Below are 7,500 nucleotides of genomic sequence, written 5' to 3' on the forward strand. Positions count from 1 at the left end.
CTGCTGTGCTCATCTGGACACGCCCTGTCCATGGTGTGAATTTCAAAGAGATTGGAGAAACTTGAAAATTCGACCCAAAAAAACTCAAAGGGGTATCCCTTGGAGAATTTTTCAGTCAGATTTTCAAGTTTCTCCAAACTCCCTGAAATTCACAGCGCTGTCTGGGCACGTCCAGACGAGCGCAGGAGCGCAGGTTTCATCTCCAAATTCTGTCCAGAGGCTGAGATCTGGACGTTCCACGTACAATCTATCCCATTCAAAAATTTAGGCTGTTCGTGGACAGTGGAATTTCTGGGTTCTGAAGGCTGCAAATTGCTCAGGGGGGCCCAAAGATGAACATAAAATTGATATTTAATCAATTTTCTTAATTTTTAATCAATCTTGGCATCAAAATATAAAACAGCATCCCACCTGTAACTTATCTGACAGGGTCTCTGTAAGCTGTCCGTGGTCAATGCATTAATAGGTCATATTTCATACTTATTAATGTTTTATTACTTAAATCATAGAGTACAGTGCACAGGGAAGACAATCCAACATGTTACAGCCATTAATTATGCATAATTTGCATAAAATTCAACTGTCCCACAGACAGCCTATAGGGGCTCTGTCAAATAGGTTACAGGTGGGATGCTGTTTTTGACTTAGACATTTTCAGCGGGTGAATCCCTGTAAAGAATTGGGGATTTCAGCATATGTGCTGAAGGCCAGTGAGTAACTTATTAAGTTACAGGTGGGATGCTGATTTTGACCGGTGTACTTCACAGTTCATAATTATGCTGTCCACGGACAGCTTACAGGAACCCTGTCAAATAAGTTACAGGTGGGCACAGTAAGGGCCCACCTGTAACTTATTTGATGGGACCTCTTTAGGCTGTCCGTGGTCAATGCATTAACAGGTCACAATTCATACTCATAAATATTTTATGACTTTAAACATAATGTACAGTGCACAGGAAAGACAATCCAACATGTTGGGGGTCCTTTACAGTTCATAATTATGCATTATTAGCCTTAAAATGACATGTCCATGAAGTGCATACGGGGACCCTGTCAGATAAGTTGCAGGTGGGCTCAGGAAGGGCCCACCTGTAACTTATTTGACATGTCCACGGACAGCTTACAGGGACCCTGTCATATAAGTTGCAAGTGGGCCCTTCCTTTGCCCAACTGTAACTTATTTGACAGGGTCTCTGTAAGCTGTCCGTGGTCAATGCATTAACAGGTCATAATTCATGATTATTAATGTTTTATTACATAAATCATAGCCACCAGGCGCCGAGATATGGACGGGTGAGTTTTTGGAAAGATACGGTTGAGTTTTTGGGAAAGATACGATTGAGTTTTCGGAAAGATACGGGTGAGTTTTTGGAAAGATATGAGTTGTTGCTTAAATCATAGAGTACAGTGCACAGGGAAGACGACGCAACGTGTTGGGGCTCTTTACAGTTCATAATTATGCATAATTAGCCTTAAAATGGCATGTCCACGGACAGCTTACAGGAACCCTGTTGAATAAGTTACAGGTGGGCACTTCCTGTAAAATCATAGGAATTGCCCACCTGTAACTTATTCGACGGGACCTCTTTAGGCTGTCCGTGGTCAATGCATCAGTGGGTCATAATTCATGATTATTAATGTTTTATGACTTAAAACATGCAGTACAGTGCACAGGGAAGACAATCTAACATGTTGGGGCTCTTTACAGTTCATAATTATACATAATTAGCCTTAAAATGGCATGTCCACGGACAGCTTACAGGAACCCTGTCGAATAAGTTACAGGTGGGCACTTCCTGTAAAATCATAGGAATTGCCCAGCTGTAACTTATTTGACGGGACCTCTTTAGGCTGTCCGTGGTCAATGCATCAGTGGGTCATAATTCATGATTATTAATGTTTTATTACTTAAAACGTGCAGTACAGTGCACAGGAAAGACAATCCAACATGTTGGGGTACTTTACAGTTCATAATTGTGCATCGTTAGCCTTAAAATGACATGTCCATGGAGAGCTGACAGGGACCCCGTCAAATAAGTTGCAGGTGGGACTTCAGCACATATGCTGAAATCCCCAATTCCTTACAGGGATTCACCGGCCGAAAATGTCTAAGTCAAAAACAGCATCCCACCTGCAACTTATTTGATAGGGTCTCTGTAAGCTGTCCGTGGTCGTTGCATTAATAGGTCATATTTCATGATTATTAATGTCTTATTACTTAAAACATGCAGCACAGTGCACAGGGAAGACAATCCAACATGTTGGGGTACTTTACAGTTCATAATTGTGCATCGTTAGCCTTAAAATGACATGTCCATGGAGAGCTTACAGGGACCCCGTCAAATAAGTTGCAGGTGGGACTTCAGCACATATGCTGAAATCCCCAATTCCTTACAGGGATTCACCGGCCGAAAATGTCTAAGTCAAAAACAGCATCCCACCTGCAACTTATTTGATAGGGTCTCTGTAAGCTGTCCGTGGTCAATGCATCAATGGGTCATAATTCATGATTATTAATGTTTTATTACTTAAAACATGCAGTACAGTGCACAGGGAAGACAATCTAACATGTTGGGGCTATTTACAGTTCATAATTATGCATAATTAGCCTTAAAATGGCATGTCCACGGACAGCTTACAGGAACCCTGTTGAATAAGTTACAGGTGGGCACACCCAGTAAAATCATAGGAATTGCCCACCTGTAACTTATTCGACGGGACCTCTTTAGGCTGTCCGTGGTCAATGCATCAATGGGTCATAATTCATGATTATTAATGTTTTATTACTTAAAACATGCAGTACAGTGCACAGGGAAGACAATCTAACATGTTGGGGCTCTTTACAGTTCATAATTATGCATAATTAGCCTTAAAATGACAGGTCCACGGGCAGCTTAAAGGAACCCTGTTGAATAAGTTACAGGTGGGATGTTCACCAAACGCCTATGAAAATGAATGGGATAAGTGGCACGTGTCAGTGGCTCCCGCGCGGCCCCCGGGGGTCCGAGGGGCCCCAAACTCGGCAAAAAGTTGCGTCACGTGGCCCTCTGCGACATACCGAGCGGGCCAGGTCGAGACGCGCCCGGTTTATTTTTTGCTATTTTTTATGCACCTCTCTGTCTCCCATTGATCTCTATGGGAACATGTGTCTGCTAGGGTTAATTCAGCAGTTAGGATTAGAGGGCCCTCTAGGCTCAGGAAGCACCTAGAGCCACGAAACTCTGGGGCCCGACTCGGGGGCCCGTGGCGGTCGTCCGTGACGAATTTCGAGGTCCTGCGACCTTTTGACCCCTATGGGCGACTGTTTATTTGACGTCCCACGTGCAACTTATTCCATGGGGCTGTTGGTGGCCAATTAGCGCGAAAAAAGGTCAGAGGGACACGGAACTCTAGAACCCGTCCCAGGGGCCCGTGACGGGACGCATACGTCGATTTCGGGCCGATCGGGCGTTTCTTTCAAACCGTTTTGCCGAAACACACACTTAGAACCGATCTAGAACCACCAAATCCAGGATCTAGAACCGGGGGCCCCTGGACTAGCACCGTGTCGAATTTGGGGTCGCTGCGACCTTTCGACCCCTTTTGGCCCCTGTTTATGTGACGTCCCACGTGCAACTTATTCCATAGGGCTGTTGGTGGCCAATTAGCGCGAAAAAAGGTCCGAGGGACACAGAACTCTAGAACCCGTCCCAGGGGCCCGTGACGGGACGCATACGTCGATTTCGGGCCGATCGGACCTTTCTGTCCACCTTTCACGAAGCACATGGTCCAATTAATGCAGGCCCTCTTGCACACACAGACAGACATATGGTCAGAGTGAACCAAAGGGAGGAGAATTTCGCACTGCAAAAAGACACACTTGGAACCGATCTAGAACCCTGCGATCCGGGATCTAGAACCGGGGGCCCCTCGACTACCAGGGTGGCGAATTTGGAGGCGCTGCGACCTTTCGACCCCTGTGTTTCCGCCCTCCCACGTGCAACTTATTCAGTTCAAACTTCACAGGCGCTTCCTGGTCAAGGGGGTCTTTTTTCGGCCAAACGAGCGGACGGGGACACGGAACTCTAGAACCCGTCCCCGGGGCCCGTGAAGGGACGCATATGTCAGTTTCGGGACGATCGGGCGTTTCCTTCAAACCGTTTTGCCAAAACACACACTTAGAACCGATCTAGAACCCCGCGACCCGTGATCTAGAACCGGGGGCCCCTGGACTAGCACCGTGTCGAATTTGGGGTCGCTGCGACCTTTCGACCCCTTTTGGCCCCTGTTTATGTGTCGTCCCACGTGCAACTTATTCCATTGGGCTGTTGGTGGCCAATTAGCGCGAAAAAAGGTCCGAGGGACACGGAACTCTAGAACCCGTCCCAGGGGCCCGTGACGGGACGCATATGTCAATTTCGGGCCGATCGGACCTTTCTGTCACACCGTCCACCAAACACCTATGAAAATGAATGGGATAAGTTGCAAGTGTCAGTGGCCCCTGTTCGGCCCCCGGAGGTCCCACGGGCCCCAAACACTGCGTGCCGGTAGTTCCCGGGCCCCCGAACAACATATCAGGAGGACGAGTCTCTAGAACTCAGGGCAAAATTTTATGCAACCCTTGTTCAAGTTTCTCTCACAGGCCACTTGCACTCATAGATAACTCATAGACTGATATACCTTGATCGGTTCTAAGGTTCTATATATACTTAGAACCGATCTAGAACCCCGCGACCCATGATCTAGAACCGGGGGCCCCTGGGCTTCCACCGTGTCGAATTTGGGGTCGCTGCGACCTTTTGACCCCTATGGGCGACTGTTTATTCGACGTCCCACGTGCAACTTATTCCATGGGGCTGTTGGTGGCCAATTAGCGCGAAAAAAGGTCCGAGGGACACGGAACTCTAGAACCCGTCCCAGGGGCCCGTGACGGGACGCGTAAGTCGATTTCGGGCCGATCGGGCGTTTCTTTCAAACCGTTTTGCCGAAACACACACTTAGAACCGATCTAGAACCCCGCGACCCGTGATCTAGAACCGGGGGCCCCTGGACTAGCACCGTGTCGAATTTGGGGTCGCCGCGACCTTTCGACCCCTTTTGGCCCCTGTTTATGTGACGTCCCACGTGCAACTTATTCCATAGGGCTGTTGGTGGCCAATTAGCGCGAAAAAAGGTCCGAGGGACACGGAACTCTAGAACCCGTCCCAGGGGCCCGTGACGGGACGCATACGTCGATTTCGGGCCGATCGGACCTTTCTGTCCACCTTTCACGAAGCACATGGTCCAATTAATGGAGTCCCTCTTGCTAACACAGACAGACATATGGTCAGAGTGAACCAAAGGGAGGAGAATTTCGCACTGCAAAAAGACACACTTGGAACCGATCTAGAACCCTGCGATCCGGGATCTAGAACCGGGGGCCCCTCGACTACCAGGGTGGCGAATTTGGAGGCGCTGCGACCTTTCGACCCCTGTGTTTCCGCCCTCCCACGTGCAACTTATTCAGTTCAAACTTCACAGGCGCTTCCTGGTCAAGGGGGTCTTTTTTCGGCCAAACGAGCGGACGGGGACACGGAACTCTAGAACCCGTCCCCGGGGCCCGTGAAGGGACGCATATGTCAGTTTCGGGACGATCGGGCGTTTCCTTCAAACCGTTTTGCCAAAACACACACTTAGAACCGATCTAGAACCCCGCGACCCGTGATCTAGAACCGGGGGCCCCTGGACTAGCACCGTGTCGAATTTGGGGTCGCCGCGACCTTTCGACCCCTTTTGGCCCCTGTTTATGTGACGTCCCACGTGCAACTTATTCCATAGGGCTGTTGGTGGCCAATTAGCGCGAAAAAAGGTCCGAGGGACACGGAACTCTAGAACCCGTCCCAGGGGCCCGTGACGGGACGCATACGTCGATTTCGGGCCGATCGGACCTTTCTGTCCACCTTTCACGAAGCACATGGTCCAATTAATGGAGTCCCTCTTGCTAACACAGACAGACATATGGTCAGAGTGAACCAAAGGGAGGAGAATTTCGCACTGCAAAAAGACACACTTGGAACCGATCTAGAACCCTGCGATCCGGGATCTAGAACCGGGGGCCCCTCGACTACCAGGGTGGCGAATTTGGAGGCGCTGCGACCTTTCGACCCCTGTGTTTCCGCCCTCCCACGTGCAACTTATTCAGTTCAAACTTCACAGGCGCTTCCTGGTCAAGGGGGTCTTTTTTCGGCCAAACGAGCGGACGGGGACACGGAACTCTAGAACCCGTCCCAGGGGCCCGTGACGGGACGCATATGTCAGTTTCGGGACGATCGGGCGTTTCCTTCAAACCGTTGTGCTGAAACACACACTTAGAACCGATCTAGAACCCCGCGACCCGTGATCTAGAACCGGGGGCCCCTGGACTAGCACCGTGTCGAATTTGGGGTCGCCGCGAACTTTCGACCCCTTTAGGCCCCTGTTTATGTGTCGTCCCACGTGCAACTTATTCCATAGGGCTGTTGGTGGCCAATTAGCGCGAAAAAAGGTCAGAGGGACACGGAACTCTAGAACCCGTCCCAGGGGCCCGTGACGGGACGCATATGTCATTTTCGGGCCGATCGGACCTTTCTGTCACACCGTCCACCAAACACCTATGAAAATGAATGGGATAAGTTGCAAGTGTCAGTGGCCCCTGTTCGGCCCCCGGAGGTCCCACGGGCCCCAAACACTGCGTGCCGGTAGTCCTCGGGCCCCCGAACAACATATCAGGAGGACGAGTCTCTAGAACTCAGGGCTCATTTTTATGCAACCCTTGTTCAAGTTTCTCTCACAGGCCACTTGCACTCATAGATAACTCATAGACTGATATACCTTGATCGGTTCTAAGGTTCTATATACTTAGAACCGATCTAGAACCCCGCGACCCATGATCTAGAACCGGGGGCCCCTGGACTAGCACCGTGTCGAATTTGGGGTCGCTGCGACCTTTTGACCCCTTTTGGTCCCTGTTTAAGTGACGTCCCACGTGCAACTTATTCCATTGGGCTGTTGGTGGACAATTAGCGCGAAAAAAGGTCCGAGGGACACGGAACTCTAGAACCCGTCCCAGGGGCCCGTGGCGGGACGCATATGTCAGTTTCGGGCCGATCGGGCGTTTCCTTCAAACCGTTGTGCTGAAACACACACTTAGAACCGATCTAGAACCCCGCGACCCATGATCTAGAACCGGGGGCCCCTGGACTAGCACCGTGTCGAATTTGGGGTCGCTGCGACCTTTTGACCCCTTTTGGCCCCTGTTTGTTTGACGTCCCACCTGCAACTTATTCCATAGGGCTGTTGGTGGCCAATTAGCTCGAAAAAAGGTCCGAGGGACACGGAACTCTAGAACCCGTCCCAGGGGCCCGTGACGGGACGCATACGTCGATTTCGGGGCGATCGGACCACACCGGACCTCGTTCGGCCCCTGGAGGTGCTAGGGGCCCGAAACTTCATAGAAAGCTGCGTCACACGGCCCCCACAAACATACAGAGAGGGGAACGTCTA

The 7,500-nt window shown here is 50.3% G+C and overlaps 1 long non-coding RNA gene across 1 annotated transcript in view; it reads left to right on the forward strand.

Annotated features, from left to right (window-relative positions):
* The window catches only part of LOC309491437, a 2,471-nt gene extending 726 nt beyond the window's left edge, over positions 1 to 1,745 (forward strand). The window contains exon 3 of the long non-coding RNA XR_014203114.1: positions 106 to 1,745. This is a non-coding gene — a long non-coding RNA (uncharacterized lncRNA). The remainder of the gene's footprint in view (positions 1 to 105) is intronic.
* Positions 1,746 to 7,500: the final 5,755 nt, after the last annotated feature.

This window comes from Leuciscus leuciscus (assembly GCF_965113295.1).
Source record: "Leuciscus leuciscus genome assembly, contig: HAP1_SCAFFOLD_251, whole genome shotgun sequence".
Classification (NCBI taxonomy): domain Eukaryota; kingdom Metazoa; phylum Chordata; class Actinopteri; order Cypriniformes; family Leuciscidae; genus Leuciscus; species Leuciscus leuciscus.